The following is a 21859-nucleotide window of genomic DNA, read 5'->3' as shown; positions in this document are numbered from 1 at the left end:
CTTGCCCAGGAAAAAGCCTGTGCTTTTGCCCAACAGCAGTTTGACTGTGATTGTCTAGGTCCTTTGCATACGAGTTCCACAACAATTTCTCCAGATATGATTGGATGAGACCAGTAGTATCCAGTTGTGTTGTGGCTCACTCAATCCCAGATCTTGCTACTGCCTCTGTGTTTGTTTGCCATGAATTGTAGCATGTCACATATGGTTTCCTGCTGGCAGATGCTAATTGGTTCCACAAGCAGACAAAACCTGTGCACATTCGTGTTGTCTAGTGAGAAAGCTAGAGTAACCATGGCAAACGTGATCTTGATGTTTGTATACATGATATTTTATCCAATTGGCCAAGAAAATGACTAAGATTATCTCCAAAACCAGGTGAACTGTGATTTGCTGTGTCCATTGAATACGACTTCCCCAACCATTTGTCCGGATATGACTAGATCGAACCAGAAATATGCTCTTGTGTTGTGGCCAACTCAATCTCAGATCTTGCTACAGTCTCCGTGTGTGTATATTCTGGATCTTCTCAATGGACTTCGTGGTGTTGAATGAATTTTAGCAGAGAACACTTTGTTTTGTGCTGGCAAACACTTGTTGGTTCCACAGGAGACACAAACTCTTCCCATTTGTGTTTTCTAGGGAGAAAGCTAGAGCAATTGCACCAAACAAACATGATATTTGTGTTTGTATAGATGACATTTAATGTACTTGCCTAAGAAAAAGATTTTGCTTGTCTCTGAAACCAATTTGACTGTGATTTTCTGGGTCCTTTGCATACGAATTCCACACAATTTTGTGCAGACATGACTGGATGAAGCCAGAAGTATCTGATTGAGTTGTGGCACACTCAAAGCCAAATCTTGCTACAGCCTCTGTGTTTGTTTGTGTTTTCTGGATATGATGAACGGACTTTATGGTTTACAATGAATTTTAGCAGGGGACATGTTGTTTTGTGCTTGCAAACGCTAATTGCTTTCACATGGAGAAAAACCACTTGCCAAACTTGTGTTCTTGGGAAAAAGCTAGAGCAAATGCTGCAAACATGATATTTATGTTTGTAAACACGACATTGAATCCACTTGCCCAGGGAAAAGCCTGTGCTTTTCCCCAACAGCAGTTTGACTGTGATTGTCTAGGTCCTTTGCATACGAGTTCCACAACAATTTCTCCAGATATGATTGGATGAGACCAGTAGTATCCAGTTGTGTTGTGGCTCACTCAATCCCAGATCTTGCTACTGCCTCTGTGTTTGTTTGCAATGAATTGTAGCATGTCACATATGGTTTCCTGCTGGCAGATGCTAATTGGTTCCACAAGCAGACAAAACCTGTGCACATTCGTGTTGTCTAGTGAGAAAGCTAGAGTAACCATGGCAAACATGATCTTGATGTTTGTATACATGATATTTTATCCAATTGGCCAAGAAAATGACTAAGATTATCTCCAAAACCAGGTGAACTGTGATTTGCTGTGTCCATTGAATACGACTTCCCCAACCATTTGCCCGGATATGACTAGATCAAACCAGAAATATGCTCTTGTGTTGTGGCCAACTCAATCTCAGATCTTGCTACAGTCTCCGTGTTTGTATATTCTGGATCTTCTCAATGGACTTCGTGGTGTTGAATGAATTTTAGCAGAGAACACTTTGTTTTGTGCTGGCAAACACTTGTTGGTTCCACAGGAGACACAAACTCTTCACATTTGTGTTTTCTAGGGAGAAAGCTAGAGCAATTGCACCAAACAAACATGATATTTGTGTTTGTATAGATGACATTTAATGTACTTGCCTAAGAAAAAGATTTTGCTTGTCTCTGAAACCAATTTGACTGTGATTTTCTGGGTCCTTTGCATACGAATTCCACACAATTTTGTGCAGACATGACTGGATGAAGCCAGAAGTATCTGATTGAGTTGTGGCACACTCAAAGCCAAATCTTGCTACAGCCTCTGTGTTTGTTTGTGTTTTTTCTGGACATGATCAATGGACTTTATGGTTTACAATGAATTTTAGCAGGGGACATGTTGTTTTGTGCTTGCATACGCTAATTGCTTTCACATGGAGAAAACTCCTCTTCCCATTCGTGTGTTCTTGGGAAAAAGCTAGAGCAAATGCTGCAAACATGATATTTATGTTTGTAAACACGACATTGAATCCACTTGCCCAGGAAAAAGACTGTGCTTTTGCCCAACAGCAGTTTGACTGTGATTGTCTAGGTCCTTTGCATACGAGTTCCACAACAATTTCTCCAGATATGATTGGATGAGACCAGTAGTATCCAGTTGTGTTGTGGCTCACTCAATCCCAGATCTTGCTACTGCCTCTGTGTTTGTTTGCAATGAATTGTAGCATGTCACATATGGTTTCCTGCTGGCAGATGCTAATTGGTTCCACAAGCAGACAAAACCTGTGCACATTCGTGTTGTCTAGTGAGAAAGCTAGAGTAACCATGGCAAACGTGATCTTGATGTTTGTATACATGATATTTTATCCAATTGGCCAAGAAAATGACTAAGATTATCTCCAAAACCAGGTGAACTGTGATTTGCTGTGTCCATTGAATACGAATTCCCCAACCATTTGTCCGGATATGACTAGATCGAACCAGAAATATGCTCTTGTGTTGTGGCCAACTCAAACTCAGATCTTGCTACAGTCTCCGTGTGTGTATATTCTGGATCTTCTCAATGGACTTCGTGGTGTTGAATGAATTTTAGCAGAGAACACTTTGTTTTGTGCTGGCAAACACTTGTTGGTTCCACAGGAGACACAAACTCTTCACATTTGTGTTTTCTAGGGAGAAAGCTAGAGCAATTGCACCAAACAAACATGATATTTGTGTTTGTATAGATGACATTTAATGTACTTGCCTAAGAAAAAGATTTTGCTTGTCTCTGAAACCAATTTGACTGTGATTCTCTGGGTCCTTTGCATACGAATTCCACACAATTTTGTGCAGACATGACTGGATGAAGCCAGAAGTATCTGATTGAGTTGTGGCACACTCAAAGCCAAATCTTGCGACAGCCTCTGTGTTTGTTTGTGTTTTCTGGATATGATCAATGGACTTTATGGTTTACAATGAATTTTAGCAGGGGACATGTTGTTTTGTGCTTGCAAACGCTAATTGCTTTCACATGGAGAAAACTCCTCTTCCCATTCGTGTGTTCTTGGGAAAAAGCTAGAGCAAATGCTGCAAACATGATATTTATGTTTGTAAACACGACATTGAATCCACTTGCCCAGGAAAAAGCCTGTGCTTTTCCCCAACAGCAGTTTGACTGTGATTGTCTAGGTCCTTTGCATACGAGTTCCACAACAATTTCTCCAGATATGATTGGATGAGACCAGTAGTATCCAGTTGTGTTGTGGCTCACTCAATCCCAGATCTTGCTACTGCCTCTGTGTTTGTTTGCAATGAATTGTAGCATGTCACATATGGTTTCCTGCTGGCAGATGCTAATTGGTTCCACAAGCAGACAAAACCTGTGCACATTCGTGTTGTCTAGTGAGAAAGCTAGAGTAACCATGGCAAACATGATCTTGATGTTTGTATACATGATATTTTATCCAATTGGCCAAGAAAATGACTAAGATTATCTCCAAAACCAGGTGAACTCTGATTTGCTGTGTCCATTGAATACGAATTCCCCAACCATTTGTCCGGATATGACTAGATCAAACCAGAAATATGCTCTTGTGTTGTGGCCAACTCAATCTCAGATATTGCTACAGTCTCCGTGTTTGTATATTCTGGATCTTCTCAATGGACTTCGTGGTGTTGAATGAATTTTAGCAGAGAACACTTTGTTTTGTGCTGGCAAACACTTGTTGGTTCCACAGGAGACACAAACTCTTCACATTTGTGTTTTCTAGGGAGAAAGCTAGAGCAATTGCACCAAACAAACATGATATTTGTGTTTGTATAGATGACATTTAATGTACTTGCCTAAGAAAAAGATTTTGCTTGTCTCTGAAACCAATTTGACTGTGATTTTCTGGGTCCTTTGCATACGAATTCCACACAATTTTGTGCAGACATGACTGGATGAAGCCAGAAGTATCTGATTGAGTTGTGGCACACTCAAAGCCAAATCTTGCTACAGCCTCTGTGTTTGTTTGTGTTTTCTGGATATGATCAATGGACTTTATGGTTTACAATGAATTTTAGCAGGGGACATGTTGTTTTGTGCTTGCAAATGCTAATTGCTTTCACATGGAGAAAAACCACTTGCCATTCTTGTGTTCTTGGGAAAAAGCTAGAGCACATGCTGCAAACATGATATTTATGTTTGTAAACACGACATTGAATCCACTTGCCCAGGAAAAAGCCTGTGCTTTTCCCCAACAGCAGTTTGACTGTGATTGCCTAGGTGCTTTGCATACGAGTTCCACAACAATTTCTCCAGATATGATTGGATGAGACCAGTAGTATCCAGTTGTGTTGTGGCTCACTCAATCCCAGATCTTGCTACTGCCTCTGTGTTTGTTTGCAATGAATTGTAGCATGTCACATATGGTTTCCTGCTGGCAGATGCTAATTGGTTCCACAAGCAGACAAAACCTGTGCACATTCGTGTTGTCTAGTGAGAAAGCTAGAGTAACCATGGCAAACATGATCTTGATGTTTGTATACATGATATTTTATCCAATTGGCCAAGAAAATGACTAAGATTATCTCCAAAACCAGGTGAACTGTGATTTGCTGTGTCCATTGAATACGACTTCCCCAACCATTTGTCCGGATATGACTAGATCAAACCAGAAATATGCTCTTGTGTTGTGGCCAACTCAATCTCAGATCTTGCTACAGTCTCCGTGTGTGTATATTCTGGATCTTCTCAATGGACTTCGTGGTGTTGAATGAATTTTAGCAGAGAACACTTTGTTTTGTGCTGGCAAACACTTGTTGGTTCCACAGGAGACACAAACTCTTCCCATTTGTGTTTTCTAGGGAGAAAGCTAGAGCAATTGCACCAAACAAACATGATATTTGTGTTTGTATAGATGACATTTAATGTACTTGCCTAAGAAAAAGATTTTGCTTGTCTCTGAAACCAATTTGACTGTGATTTTCTGGGTCCTTTGCATACGAATTCCACACAATTTTGTGCAGACATGACTGGATGAAGCCAGAAGTATCTGATTGAGTTGTGGCACACTCAAAGCCAAATCTTGCTACAGCCTCTGTGTTTGTTTGTGTTTTCTGGATATGATGAACGGACTTTATGGTTTACAATGAATTTTAGCAGGGGACATGTTGTTTTGTGCTTGCAAACGCTAATTGCTTTCACATGGAGAAAAACCACTTGCCAAACTTGTGTTCTTGGGAAAAAGCTAGAGCAAATGCTGCAAACATGATATTTATGTTTGTAAACACGACATTGAATCCACTTGCCCAGGGAAAAGCCTGTGCTTTTCCCCAACAGCAGTTTGACTGTGATTGTCTAGGTCCTTTGCATACGAGTTCCACAACAATTTCTCCAGATATGATTGGATGAGACCAGTAGTATCCAGTTGTGTTGTGGCTCACTCAATCCCAGATCTTGCTACTGCCTCTGTGTTTGTTTGCAATGAATTGTAGCATGTCACATATGGTTTCCTGCTGGCAGATGCTAATTGGTTCCACAAGCAGACAAAACCTGTGCACATTCGTGTTGTCTAGTGAGAAAGCTAGAGTAACCATGGCAAACATGATCTTGATGTTTGTATACATGATATTTTATCCAATTGGCCAAGAAAATGACTAAGATTATCTCCAAAACCAGGTGAACTGTGATTTGCTGTGTCCATTGAATACGACTTCCCCAACCATTTGCCCGGATATGACTAGATCAAACCAGAAATATGCTCTTGTGTTGTGGCCAACTCAATCTCAGATCTTGCTACAGTCTCCGTGTTTGTATATTCTGGATCTTCTCAATGGACTTCGTGGTGTTGAATGAATTTTAGCAGAGAACACTTTGTTTTGTGCTGGCAAACACTTGTTGGTTCCACAGGAGACACAAACTCTTCACATTTGTGTTTTCTAGGGAGAAAGCTAGAGCAATTGCACCAAACAAACATGATATTTGTGTTTGTATAGATGACATTTAATGTACTTGCCTAAGAAAAAGATTTTGCTTGTCTCTGAAACCAATTTGACTGTGATTTTCTGGGTCCTTTGCATACGAATTCCACACAAATTTGTGCATACATGACTGGATGAAGCCAGAAGTATCTGATTGAGTTGTGGCACACTCAAAGCCAAATCTTGCTACAGCCTCTGTGTTTGTTTGTGTTTTCTGGATATGATGAAAGGACTTTATGGTTTACAATGAATTTTAGCAGGGGACATGTTGTTTTGTGCTTGCAAACGCTAATTGCTTTCACATGGAGAAAAACCACTTGCCATTCTTGTGTTTTTGGGAAAAAGCTAGAGCAAATGCTGCAAACATGATATTTATGTTTGTAAACACGACATTGAATCCACTTGCCCAGGAAAAAGACTGTGCTTTTCCCCAACAGCAGTTTGACTGTGATTGCCTAGGTCCTTTGCATACGAGTTCCACAACAATTTCTCCAGATATGATTGGATGAGACCAGTAGTATCCAGTTGTGTTGTGGCTCACTCAATCCCAGATCTTGCTACTGCCTCTGTGTTTGTTTGCAATGAATTGTAGCATGTCACATATGGTTTCCTGCTGGCAGATGCTAATTGGTTCCACAAGCAGACAAAACCTGTGCACATTCGTGTTGTCTAGTGAGAAAGCTAGAGTAACCATGGCAAACATGATCTTGATGTTTGTATACATGATATTTTATCCAATTGGCCAAGAAAATGACTAAGATTATCTCCAAAACCAGGTGAACTGTGATTTGCTCTGTCCATTGAATACGACTTCCCCAACCATTTGTCCGGATATGACTAGATCAAACCAGAAATATGCTCTTGTGTTGTGGCCAACTCAATCTCAGATCTTGCTACAGTCTCCGTGTGTGTATATTCTGGATCTTCTCAATGGACTTCGTGGTGTTGAATGAATTTTAGCAGAGAACACTTTGTTTTGTGCTGGCAAACACTTGTTGGTTCCACAGGAGACACAAACTCTTCACATTTGTGTTTTCTAGGGAGAAAGCTAGAGCAATTGCACCAAACAAACATGATATTTGTGTTTGTATAGATGACATTTAATGTACTTGCCTAAGAAAAAGATTTTGCTTGTCTCTGAAACCAATTTGACTGTGATTTTCTGGGTCCTTTGCATACGAATTCCACACAATTTTGTGCAGACATGACTGGATGAAGCCAGAAGTATCTGATTGAGTTGTGGCACACTCAAAGCCAAATCTTGCTACAGCCTCTGTGTTTGTTTGTGTTTTCTGGATATGATCAATGGACTTTATGGTTTACAATGAATTTTAGCAGGGGACATGTTGTTTTGTGCTTGCAAACGCTAATTGCTTTCACATGGAGAAAAACCACTTGCCATTCTTGTGTTCTTGGGAAAAAGCTAGAGCAAATGCTGCAAACATGATATTTATGTTTGTAAACACGACATTGAATCCACTTGCCCAGGAAAAAGCCTGTGCTATTCCCCAACAGCAGTTTGACTGTGATTGCCTAGGTCCTTTGCATACGAGTTCCACAACAATTTCTCCAGATATGATTGGATGAGACCAGTAGTATCCAGTTGTGTTGTGGCTCACTCAATCCCAGATCTTGCTACTGCCTCTGTGTTTGTTTGCAATGAATTGTAGCATGTCACATATGGTTTCCTGCTGGCAGATGCTAATTGGTTCCACAAGCAGACAAAACCTGTGCACATTCGTGTTGTCTAGTGAGAAAGCTAGAGTAACCATGGCAAACATGATCTTGATGTTTGTATACATGATATTTTATCCAATTGGCCAAGAAAATGACTAAGATTATCTCCAAAACCAGGTGAACTGTGATTTGCTGTGTCCATTGAATACGAATTCCCCAACCATTTGTCCGCATATGACTAGATCAAACCAGAAATATGCTCTTGTGTTGTGGCCAACTCAAACTCAGATCTTGCTACAGTCTCCGTGTTTGTATATTCTGGATCTTCTCAATGGACTTCGTGGTGTTGAATGAATTTTAGCAGAGAACACTTTGTTTTGTGCTGGCAAACACTTGTTGGTTCCACAGGAGACACAAACTCTTCCCATTTGTGTTTTCTAGGGAGAAAGCTAGAGCAATTGCACCAAACAAACATGATATTTGTGTTTGTATAGATGACATTGAATGTACTTGCCTAAGAAAAAGATTTTGCTTGTCTCTGAAACCAATTTGACTGTGATTTTCTGGGTCCTTTGCATACGAATTCCACACAATTTTGTGCAGACATGACTGGATGAAGCCAGAAGTATCTGATTGAGTTGTGGCACACTCAAAGCCAAATCTTGCTACAGCCTCTGTGTTTGTTTGTGTTTTCTGGATATGATGAACGGACTTTATGGTTTACAATGAATTTTAGCAGGGGACATGTTGTTTTGTGCTTGCAAACGCTAATTGCTTTCACATGGAGAAAAACCACTTGCCAATCTTGTGTTCTTGGGAAAAAGCTAGAGCAAATGCTGCAAACATGATATTTATGTTTGTAAACACGACATTGAATCCACTTGCCCAGGGAAAAGCCTGTGCTTTTCCCCAACAGCAGTTTAACTGTGATTGTCTAGGTCCTTTGCATACGAGTTCCACAACAATTTCTCCAGATATGATTGGATGAGACCAGTAGTATCCAGTTGTGTTGTGGCTCACTCAATCCCAGATCTTGCTACTGCCTCTGTGTTTGTTTGCAATGAATTGTAGCATGTCACATATGGTTTCCTGCTGGCAGATGCTAATTGGTTCCACAAGCAGACAAAACCTGTGCACATTCGTGTTGTCTAGTGAGAAAGCTAGAGTAACCATGGCAAACATGATCTTGATGTTTGTATACATGATATTTTATCCAATTGGCCAAGAAAATGACTAAGATTATCTCCAAAACCAGGTGAACTGTGATTTGCTGTGTCCATTGAATACGAATTCCCCAACCATTTGTCCGGATATGACTAGATCAAACCAGAAATATGCTCTTGTGTTGTGGCCAACTCAATCTCAGATCTTGCTACAGTCTCCGTGTGTGTATATTCTGGATCTTCTCAATGGACTTCGTGGTGTTGAATGAATTTTAGCAGAGAACACTTTGTTTTGTGCTGGCAAACACTTGTTGGTTCCACAGGAGACACAAACTCTTCACATGTGTGTTTTCTAGGGAGAAAGCTAGAGCAATTGCACCAAACAAACATGATATTTGTGTTTGTATAGATGACATTTAATGTACTTGCCTAAGAAAAAGATTTTGCTTGTCTCTGAAACCAATTTGACTATGATTTTTCTGGGTCCTTTGCATACGAATTCCACACAATTTTGTGCAGACATGACTGGATGAAGCCAGAAGTATCTGATTGAGTTGTGGCACACTCAAAGCCAAATCTTGCTACAGCCTCTGTGTTTGTTTGTGTTTTCTGGATATGATCAATGGACTTTATGGTTTACAATGAATTTTAGCAGGGGACATGTTGTTTTGTGCTTGCAAACGCTAATTGCTTTCACATGGAGAAAAACCACTTGCCATTCTTGTGTTCTTGGGAAAAAGCTAGAGCAAATGCTGCAAACATGATATTTATGTTTGTAAACACGACATTGAATCCACTTGCCCAGGAAAAAGCCTGTGCTTTTCCCCAACAGCAGTTTGACTGTGATTGCCTAGGTCCTTTGCATACGAGTTCCACAACAATTTCTCCAGATATGATTGGATGAGACCAGTAGTATCCAGTTGTGTTGTGGCTCACTCAATCCCAGATCTTGCTACTGCCTCTGTGTTTGTTTGCAATGAATTGTAGCATGTCACATATGGTTTCCTGCTGGCAGATGCTAATTGCTTCCACAAGCAGACAAAACCTGTGCACATTCGTGTTGTCTAGTGAGAAAGCTAGAATAACCATGGCAAACATGATCTTGATGTTTGTATACATGATATTTTATCCAATTGGCCAAGAAAATGACTAAGATTATCTCCAAAACCAGGTGAACTGTGATTTGCTGTGTCCATTGAATACGAATTCCCCAACCATTTGTCCGGATATGACTAGATCAAACCAGAAATATGCTCTTGTGTTGTGGCCAACTCAATCTCAGATCTTGCTACAGTCTCCGTGTTTGTATATTCTGGATCTTCTCAATGGACTTCGTGGTGTTGAATGAATTTTAGCAGAGAACACTTTGTTTTGTGCTGGCAAACACTTGTTGGTTCCACAGGAGACACAAACTCTTCACATTTGTGTTTTCTAGGGAGAAAGCTAGAGCAATTGCACCAAACAAACATGATATTTGTGTTTGTATAGATGACATTTAATGTACTTGCCTAAGAAAAAGATTTTGCTTGTCTCTGAAACCAATTTGACTGTGATTTTTCTGGGTCCTTTGCATACGAATTCCACACAATTTTGTGCAGACATGACTGGATGAAGCCAGAAGTATCTGATTGAGTTGTGGCACACTCAAAGCCAAATCTTGCTACAGCCTCTGTGTTTGTTTGTGTTTTCTGGATATGATGAACGGACTTTATGGTTTACAATGAATTTTAGCAGGGGACATGTTGTTTTGTGCTTGCAAACGCTAATTGCTTTCACATGGAGAAAAACCACTTGCCATTCTTGTGTTCTTGGGAAAAAGCTAGAGCACATGCTGCAAACATGATATTTATGTTTGTAAACACGACATTGAATCCACTTGCCCAGGAAAAAGCCTGTGCTTTTCCCCAACAGCAGTTTGACTGTGATTGCCTAGGTCCTTTGCATACGAGTTCCACAACAATTTCTCCAGATATGATTGGATGAGACCAGTAGTATCCAGTTGTGTTGTGGCTCACTCAATCCCAGATCTTGCTACTGCCTCTGTGTTTGTTTGCAATGAATTGTAGCATGTCACATATGGTTTCCTGCTGGCAGATGCTAATTGGTTCCACAAGCAGACAAAACCTGTGCACATTCGTGTTGTCTAGTGAGAAAGCTAGAGTAACCATGGCAAACATGATCTTGATGTTTGTATACATGATATTTTATCCAATTGGCCAAGAAAATGACTAAGATTATCTCCAAAACCAGGTGAACTGTGATTTGCTGTGTCCATTGAATACGACTTCCCCAACCATTTGTCCGGATATGACTAGATCAAACCAGAAATATGCTCTTGTGTTGTGGCCAACTCAAACTCAGATCTTGCTACAGTCTCCGTGTTTGTATATTCTGGATCTTCTCAATGGACTTCGTGGTGTTGAATGAATTTTAGCAGAGAACACTTTGTTTTGTGCTGGCAAACACTTGTTGGTTCCACAGGAGACACAAACTCTTCCCATTTGTGTTTTCTAGGGAGAAAGCTAGAGCAATTGCACCAAACAAACATGATATTTGTGTTTGTATAGATGACATTTAATGTACTTGCCTAAGAAAAAGATTTTGCTTGTCTCTGAAACCAATTTGACTGTGATTCTCTGGGTCCTTTGCATACGAATTCCACACAATTTTGTGCAGACATGACTGGATGAAGCCAGAAGTATCTGATTGAGTTGTGGCACACTCAAAGCCAAATCTTGCTACAGCCTCTGTGTGTGTTTGTGTTTTCTGGATATGATCAATGGACTTTATGGTTTACAATGAATTTTAGCAGGGGACATGTTGTTTTGTGCTTGCAAACGCTAATTGCTTTCACATGGAGAAAACTCCTCTTCCCATTCGTGTGTTCTTGGGAAAAAGCTAGAGCAAATGCTGCAAACATGATATTTATGTTTGTAAACACGACATTGAATCCACTTGCCCAGGAAAAAGACTGTGCTTTTGCCCAACAGCAGTTTGACTGTGATTGTCTAGGTCCTTTGCATACGAGTTCCACAACAATTTCTCCAGATATGATTGGATGAGACCAGTAGTATCCAGTTGTGTTGTGGCTCACTCAATCCCAGATCTTGCTACTGCCTCTGTGTTTGTTTGCAATGAATTGTAGCATGTCACATATGGTTTCCTGCTGGCAGATGCTAATTGCTTCCACAAGCAGACAAAACCTGTGCACATTCGTGTTGTCTAGTGAGAAAGCTAGAGTAACCATGGCAAACATGATCTTGATGTTTGTATACATGATATTTTATCCAATTGGCCAAGAAAATGACTAAGATTATCTCCAAAACCAGGTGAACTGTGATTTGCTGTGTCCATTGAATACGAATTCCCCAACCATTTGCCCGGATATGACTAGATCAAACCAGAAATATGCTCTTGTGTTGTGGCCAACTCAATCTCAGATCTTGCTACAGTCTCCGTGTTTGTATATTCTGGATCTTCTCAATGGACTTCGTGGTGTTGAATGAATTTTAGCAGAGAACACTTTGTTTTGTGATGGCAAACACTTGTTGGTTCCACAGGAGACACAAACTCTTCACATTTGTGTTTTCTAGGGAGAAAGCTAGAGCAATTGCACCAAACAAACATGATATTTGTGTTTGTATAGATGACATTTAATGTACTTGCCTAAGAAAAAGATTTTGCTTGTCTCTGAAACCAATTTGACTGTGATTTTTCTGGGTCCTTTGCATACGAATTCCACACAATTTTGTGCAGACATGACTGGATGAAGCCAGAAGTATCTGATTGAGTTGTGGCACACTCAAAGCCAAATCTTGCTACAGCCTCTGTGTTTGTTTGTGTTTTTTCTGGACATGATCAATGGACTTTATGGTTTACAATGAATTTTAGCAGGGGACATGTTGTTTTGTGCTTGCAAACGCTAATTGCTTTCACATGGAGAAAAACCACTTGCCATTCTTGTGTTCTTGGGAAAAAGCTAGAGCACATGCTGCAAACATGATATTTATGTTTGTAAACACGACATTGAATCCACTTGCCCAGGAAAAAGCCTGTGCTTTTCCCCAACAGCAGTTTGACTGTGATTGCCTAGGTCCTTTGCATACGAGTTCCACAACAATTTCTCCAGATATGATTGGATGAGACCAGTAGTATCCAGTTGTGTTGTGGCTCACTCAATCCCAGATCTTGCTACTGCCTCTGTGTTTGTTTGCAATGAATTGTAGCATGTCACATATGGTTTCCTGCTGGCAGATGCTAATTGCTTCCACAAGCAGACAAAACCTGTGCACATTCGTGTTGTCTAGTGAGAAAGCTAGAGTAACCATGGCAAACATGATCTTGATGTTTGTATACATGATATTTTATCCAATTGGCCAAGAAAATGACTAAGATTATCTCCAAAACCAGGTGAACTGTGATTTGCTGTGTCCATTGAATACGACTTCCCCAACCATTTGCCCGGATATGACTAGATCAAACCAGAAATATGCTCTTGTGTTGTGGCCAACTCAATCTCAGATCTTGCTACAGTCTCCGTGTTTGTATATTCTGGATCTTCTCAATGGACTTCGTGGTGTTGAATGAATTTTAGCAGAGAACACTTTGTTTAGTGCTGGCAAACACTTGTTGGTTCCACAGGAGACACAAACTCTTCCCATTTGTGTTTTCTAGGGAGAAAGCTAGAGCAATTGCACCAAACAAACATGATATTTGTGTTTGTATAGATGACATTTAATGTACTTGCCTAAGAAAAAGATTTTGCTTGTCTCTGAAACCAATTTGACTGTGATTTTCTGGGTCCTTTGCATACGAATTCCACACAATTTTGTGCAGACATGACTGGATGAAGCCAGAAGTATCTGATTGAGTTGTGGCACACTCAAAGCCAAATCTTGCTACAGCCTCTGTGTTTGTTTGTGTTTTCTGGATATGATCAATGGACTTTATGGTTTACAATGAATTTTAGCAGGGGACATGTTGTTTTGTGCTTGCAAACGCTAATTGCTTTCACATGGAGAAAAACCACTTGCCATTCTTGTGTTCTTGGGAAAAAGCTAGAGCAAATGCTGCAAACATGATATTTATGTTTGTAAACACGACATTGAATCCACTTGCCCAGGAAAAAGCCTGTGCTTTTCCCCAACTGCAGTTTGACTGTGATTGCCTAGGTCCTTTGCATACGAGTTCCACAACAATTTCTCCAGATATGATTGGATGAGACCAGTAGTATCCAGTTGTGTTGTGGCTCACTCAATCCCAGATCTTGCTACTGCCTCTGTGTTTGTTTGCAATGAATTGTAGCATGTCACATATGGTTTCCTGCTGGCAGATGCTAATTGGTTCCACAAGCAGACAAAACCTGTGCACATTCGTGTTGTCTAGTGAGAAAGCTAGAGTAACCATGGCAAACATGATCTTGATGTTTGTATACATGATATTTTATCCAATTGGCCAAGAAAATGACTAAGATTATCTCCAAAACCAGGTGAACTGTGATTTGCTGTGTCCATTGAATACGACTTCCCCAACCATTTGCCCGGATATGACTAGATCAAACCAGAAATATGCTCTTGTGTTGTGGCCAACTCAATCTCAGATCTTGCTACAGTCTCCGTGTTTGTATATTCTGGATCTTCTCAATGGACTTCGTGGTGTTGAATGAATTTTAGCAGAGAACACTTTGTTTTGTGCTGGCAAACACTTGTTGGTTCCACAGGAGACACAAACTCTTCACATTTGTGTTTTCTAGGGAGAAAGCTAGAGAAATTGCACCAAACAAACATGATATTTGTGTTGTATAGATGACATTTAATGTACTTGCCTAAGAAAAAGATTTTGCTTGTCTCTGAAACCAATTTGACTGTGATTTTCTGGGTCCTTTGCATACAAATTCCACACAATTTTGTGCAGACATGACTGGATGAAGCCAGAAGTATCTGATTGAGTTGTGGCACACTCAAAGCCAAATCTTGCTACAGCCTCTGTGTTTGTTTGTGTTTTCTGGATATGATGAACGGACTTTATGGTTTACAATGAATTTTAGCAGGGGACATGTTGTTTTGTGCTTGCAAACGCTAATTGCTTTCACATGGAGAAAAACCACTTGCCAATCTTGTGTTCTTGGGAAAAAGCTAGAGCAAATGCTGCAAACATGATATTTATGTTTGTAAACACGACATTGAATCCACTTGCCCAGGGAAAAGCCTGTGCTTTTCCCCAACAGCAGATTGACTGTGATTGTTTAGGTCCTTTGCATACGAGTTCCACAACAATTTCTCCAGATATGATTGGATGAGACCAGTAGTATCCAGTTGTGTTGTGGCTCACTCAATCCCAGATCTTGCTACTGCCTCTGTGTTTGTTTGCAATGAATTGTAGCATGTCACATATGGTTTCCTGCTGGCAGATGCTAATTGCTTCCACAAGCAGACAAAACCTGAGCACATTCGTGTTGTCTAGTGAGAAAGCTAGAGTAACCATGGCAAACATGATCTTGATGTTTGTATACATGATATTTTATCCAATTGGCCAAGAAAATGACTAAGATTATCTCCAAAACCAGGTGAACTGTGATTTGCTGTGTCCATTGAATACGACTTCCCCAACCATTTGCCCGGATATGACTAGATCAAACCAGAAATATGCTCTTGTGTTGTGGCCAACTCAATCTCAGATCTTGCTACAGTCTCCGTGTTTGTATATTCTGGATCTTCTCAATGGACTTCGTGGTGTTGAATGAATTTTAGCAGAGAACACTTTGTTTTGTGCTGGCAAACACTTGTTGGTTCCACAGGAGACACAAACTCTTCACATTTGTGTTTTCTAGGGAGAAAGCTAGAGCAATTGCACCAAATAAACATGATATTTGTGTTTGTATAGATGACATTTAATGTACTTGCCTAAGAAAAAGATTTTGCTTGTCTCTGAAACCAATTTGACTGTGATTTTCTGGGTCCTTTGCATACGAATTCCACACAATTTTGTGCAGACATGACTGGATGAAGCCAGAAGTATCTGATTGAGTTGTGGCACACTCAAAGCCAAATCTTGCTACAGCCTCTGTGTTTGTTTGTGTTTTCTGGATATGATCAATGGACTTTATGGTTTACAATGAATTTTAGCAGGGGACATGTTGTTTTGTGCTTGCAAACGCTAATTGCTTTCACATGGAGAAAAACCACTTGCCATTCTTGTGTTCTTGGGAAAAAGCTAGAGCAAATGCTGCAAACATGATATTTATGTTTGTAAACACGACATTGAATCCACTTGCCCAGGAAAAAGACTGTGCTTTTCCCCAACAGCAGTTTGACTGTGATTGCCTAGGTCCTTTGCATACGAGTTCCACAACAATTTCTCCAGATATGATTGGATGAGACCAGTAGTATCCAGTTGTGTTGTGGCTCACTCAATCCCAGATCTTGCTACTGCCTCTGTGTTTGTTTGCAATGAATTGTAGCATGTCACATATGGTTTCCTGCTGGCAGATGCTAATTGGTTCCACAAGCAGACAAAACCTGTGCACATTCGTGTTGTCTAGTGAGAAAGCTAGAATAACCATGGCAAACATGATCTTGATGTTTGTATACATGATATTTTATCCAATTGGCCAAGAAAATGACTAAGATTATCTCCAAAACCAGGTGAACTGTGATTTGCTGTGTCCATTGAATACGAATTCCCCAACCATTTGCCCGGATATGACTAGATCAAACCAGAAATATGCTCTTGTGTTGTGGCCAACTCAATCTCAGATCTTGCTACAGTCTCCGTGTTTGTATATTCTGGATCTTCTCAATGGACTTCGTGGTGTTGAATGAATTTTAGCAGAGAACACTTTGTTTTGTGCTGGCAAACACTTGTTGGTTCCACAGGAGACACAAACTCTTCACATTTGTGTTTTCTAGGGAGAAAGCTAGAGCAATTGCACCAAACAAACATGATATTTGTGTTTGTATAGATGACATTTAATGTACTTGCCTAAGAAAAAGATTTTGCTTGTCTCTGAAACCAATTTGACTGTGATTTTTCTGGGTCCTTTGCATACGAATTCCACACAATTTTGTGCAGACATGACTGGATGAAGCCAGAAGTATCTGATTGAGTTGTGGCACACTCAAAGCCAAATCTTGCTACAGCCTCTGTGTTTGTTTGTGTTTTCTGGATATGATGAACGGACTTTATGGTTTACAATGAATTTTAGCAGGGGACATGTTGTTTTGTGCTTGCAAACGCTAATTGCTTTCACATGGAGAAAAACCACTTGCCATTCTTCTGTTCTTGGGAAAAAGCTAGAGCACATGCTGCAAACATGATATTTATGTTTGTAAACACGACATTGAATCCACTTGCCCAGGAAAAAGCCTGTGCTTTTCCCCAACAGCAGTTTGACTGTGATTGCCTAGGTCCTTTGCATACGAGTTCCACAACAATTTCTCCAGATATGATTGGATGAGACCAGTAGTATCCAGTTGTGTTGTGGCTCACTCAATCCCAGATCTTGCTACTGCCTCTGTGTTTGTTTGCAATGAATTGTAGCATGTCACATATGGTTTCCTGCTGGCAGATGCTAATTGGTTCCACAAGCAGACAAAACCTGTGCACATTCGTGTTGTCTAGTGAGAAAGCTAGAGTAACCATGGCAAACATGATCTTGATGTTTGTATACATGATATTTTATCCAATTGGCCAAGAAAATGACTAAGATTATCTCCAAAACCAGGTGAACTGTGATTTGCTGTGTCCATTGAATACGACTTCCCCAACCATTTGTCCGGATATGACTAGATCAAACCAGAAATATGCTCTTGTGTTGTGGCCAACTCAAACTCAGATCTTGCTACAGTCTCCGTGTTTGTATATTCTGGATCTTCTCAATGGACTTCGTGGTGTTGAATGAATTTTAGCAGAGAACACTTTGTTTTGTGCTGGCAAACACTTGTTGGTTCCACAGGAGACACAAACTCTTCACATTTGTGTTTTCTAGGGAGAAAGCTAGAGCAATTGCACCAAACAAACATGATATTTGTGTTTGTATAGATGACATTTAATGTACTTGCCTAAGAAAAAGATTTTGCTTGTCTCTGAAACCAATTTGACTGTGATTCTCTGGGTCCTTTGCATACGAATTCCACACAATTTTGTGCAGACATGACTGGATGAAGCCAGAAGTATCTGATTGAGTTGTGGCACACTCAAAGCCAAATCTTGCTACAGCCTCTGTGTGTGTTTGTGTTTTCTGGATATGATCAATGGACTTTATGGTTTACAATGAATTTTAGCAGGGGACATGTTGTTTTGTGCTTGCAAACGCTAATTGCTTTCACATGGAGAAAACTCCTCTTCCCATTCGTGTGTTCTTGGGAAAAAGCTAGAGCAAATGCTGCAAACATGATATTTATGTTTGTAAACACGACATTGAATCCACTTGCCCAGGAAAAAGACTGTGCTTTTGCCCAACAGCAGTTTGACTGTGATTGTCTAGGTCCTTTGCATACGAGTTCCACAACAATTTCTCCAGATATGATTGGATGAGACCAGTAGTATCGAGTTGTGTTGTGGCTCACTCAATCCCAGATCTTGCTACTGCCTCTGTGTTTGTTTGCCATAAATTGTAGCATGTCACATATGGTTTCCTGCTGGCAGATGCTAATTGCTTCCACAAGCAGACAAAACCTGTGCACATTCGTGTTGTCTAGTGAGAAAGCTAGAGTAACCATGGCAAACATGATCTTGATGTTTGTATACATGATATTTTATCCAATTGGCCAAGAAAATGACTAAGATTATCTCCAAAACCAGGTGAACTGTGATTTGCTGTGTCCATTGAATACGACTTCCCCAACCATTTGCCCGGATATGACTAGATCAAACCAGAAATATGCTCTTGTGTTGTGGCCAACTCAATCTCAGATCTTGCTACAGTCTCCGTGTTTGTATATTCTGGATCTTCTCAATGGACTTCGTGGTGTTGAATGAATTTTAGCAGAGAACACTTTGTTTTGTGCTGGCAAACACTTGTTGGTTCCACAGGAGACACAAACTCTTCACATGTGTGTTTTCTAGGGAGAAAGCTAGAGCAATTGCACCAAACAAACATGATATTTGTGTTTGTATAGATGACATTTAATGTACTTGCCTAAGAAAAAGATTTTGCTTGTCTCTGAAACCAATTTGACTGTGATTTTCTGGGTCCTTTGCATACGAATTCCACACAATTTTGTGCAGACATGACTGGATGAAGCCAGAAGTATCTGATTGAGTTGTGGCACACTCAAAGCCAAATCTTGCTACAGCCTCTGTGTTTGTTTGTGTTTTCTGGATATGATCAATGGACTTTATGGTTTACAATGAATTTTAGCAGGGGACATGTTGTTTTGTGCTTGCAAACGCTAATTGCTTTCACATGGAGAAAAACCACTTGCCATTCTTGTGTTCTTGGGAAAAAGCTAGAGCAAATGCTGCAAACATGATATTTATGTTTGTAAACACGACATTGAATCCACTTGCCCAGGAAAAAGCCTGTGCTTTTCCCCAACAGCAGTTTGACTGTGATTGCCTAGGTCCTTTGCATACGAGTTCCACAACAATTTCTCCAGATATGATTGGATGAGACCAGTAGTATCCAGTTGTGTTGTGGCTCACTCAATCCCAGATCTTGCTACTGCCTCTGTGTTTGTTTGCAATGAATTGTAGCATGTCACATATGGTTTCCTGCTGGCAGATGCTAATTGGTTCCACAAGCAGACAAAACCTGTGCACATTCGTGTTGTCTAGTGAGAAAGCTAGAGTAACCATGGCAAACATGATCTTGATGTTTGTATACATGATATTTTATCCAATTGGCCAAGAAAATGACTAAGATTATCTCCAAAACCAGGTGAACTGTGATTTGCTGTGTCCATTGAATACGACTTCCCCAACCATTTGTCCGGATATGACTAGATCAAACCAGAAATATGCTCTTGTGTTGTGGCCAACTCAATCTCAGATCTTGCTACAGTCTCCGTGTTTGTATATTCTGGAACTTCTCAATGGACTTCGTGGTGTTGAATGAATTTTAGCAGAGAACACTTTGTTTTGTGCTGGCAAACACTTGTTGGTTCCACAGGAGACACAAACTCTTCACATGTGTGTTTTCTAGGGAGAAAGCTAGAGCAATTGCACCAAACAAACATGATATTTGTGTTTGTATAGATGACATTTAATGTACTTGCCTAAGAAAAAGATTTTGCTTGTCTCTGAAACCAATTTGACTGTGATTTTCTGGGTCCTTTGCATACGAATTCCACACAATTTTGTGCAGACATGACTGGATGAAGCCAGAAGTATCTGATTGAGTTGTGGCACACTCAAAGCCAAATCTTGCTACAGCCTCTGTGTTTGTTTGTGTTTTCTGGATATGATGAACGGACTTTATGGTTTACAATGAATTTTAGCAGGGGACATGTTGTTTTGTGCTTGCAAACGCTAATTGCTTTCACATGGAGAAAAACCACTTGCCAATCTTGTGTTCTTGGGAAAAAGCTAGAGCAAATGCTGCAAACATGATATTTATGTTTGTAAACACGACATTGAATCCACTTGCCCAGGGAAAAGCCTGTGCTTTTCCCCAACAGCAGTTTGACTGTGATTGTCTAGGTCCTTTGCATACGAGTTCCACAACAATTTCTCCAGATATGATTGGATGAGACCAGTAGTATCCAGTTGTGTTGTGGCTCACTCAATCCCAGATCTTGCTACTGCCTCTGTGTTTGTTTGCAATGAATTGTAGCATGTCACATATGGTTTCCTGCTGGCAGATGCTAATTGGTTCCACAAGCAGACAAAACCTGTGCACATTCGTGTTGTCTAGTGAGAAAGCTAGAGTAACCATGGCAAACATGATCTTGATGTTTGTATACATGATATTTTATCCAATTGGCCAAGAAAATGACTAAGATTATCTCCAAAACCAGGTGAACTGTGATTTGCTGTGTCCATTGAATACGAATTCCCCAACCATTTGTCCGCATATGACTAGATCAAACCAGAAATATGCTCTTGTGTTGTGGCCAACTCAATCTCAGATCTTGCTACAGTCTCCGTGTTTGTATATTCTGGATCTTCTCAATGGACTTCGTGGTGTTGAATGAATTTTAGCAGAGAACACTTTGTTTTGTGCTGGCAAACACTTGTTGGTTCCACAGGAGACACAAACTCTTCACATTTGTGTTTTCTAGGGAGAAAGCTAGAGCAATTGCACCAAACAAACATGATATTTGTGTTTGTATAGATGACATTTAATGTACTTGCCTAAGAAAAAGATTTTGCTTGTCTCTGAAACCAATTTGACTGTGATTTTCTGGGTCCTTTGCATACGAATTCCACACAATTTTGTGCAGACATGACTGGATGAAGCCAGAAGTATCTGATTGAGTTGTGGCACACTCAAAGCCAAATCTTGCTACAGCCTCTGTGTTTGTTTGTGTTTTCTGGATATGATCAATGGACTTTATGGTTTACAATGAATTTTAGCAGGGGACATGTTGTTTTGTGCTTGCAAACGCTAATTGCTTTCACATGGAGAAAAACCACTTGCCATTCTTGTGTTCTTGGGAAAAAGCTAGAGCAAATGCTGCAAACATGATATTTATGTTTGTAAACACGACATTGAATCCACTTGCCCAGGAAAAAGCCTGTGCTTTTCCCCAACAGCAGTTTGACTGTGATTGCCTAGGTCCTTTGCATACGAGTTCCACAACAATTTCTCCAGATATGATTGGATGAGACCAGTAGTATCCAGTTGTGTTGTGGCTCACTCAATCCCAGATCTTGCTACTGCCTCTGTGTTTGTTTGCAATGAATTGTAGCATGTCACATATGGTTTCCTGCTGGCAGATGCTAATTGCTTCCACAAGCAGACAAAACCTGTGCACATTCGTGTTGTCTAGTGAGAAAGCTAGAGTA

This window comes from Lepus europaeus, unplaced genomic scaffold (genome assembly GCF_033115175.1).
Source record: "Lepus europaeus isolate LE1 unplaced genomic scaffold, mLepTim1.pri SCAFFOLD_29, whole genome shotgun sequence".
NCBI lineage: Eukaryota > Metazoa > Chordata > Mammalia > Lagomorpha > Leporidae > Lepus > Lepus europaeus.
The sequence above is the reverse complement of the archived record's forward strand: the minus strand, read 5'-3'. Positions refer to the sequence as shown.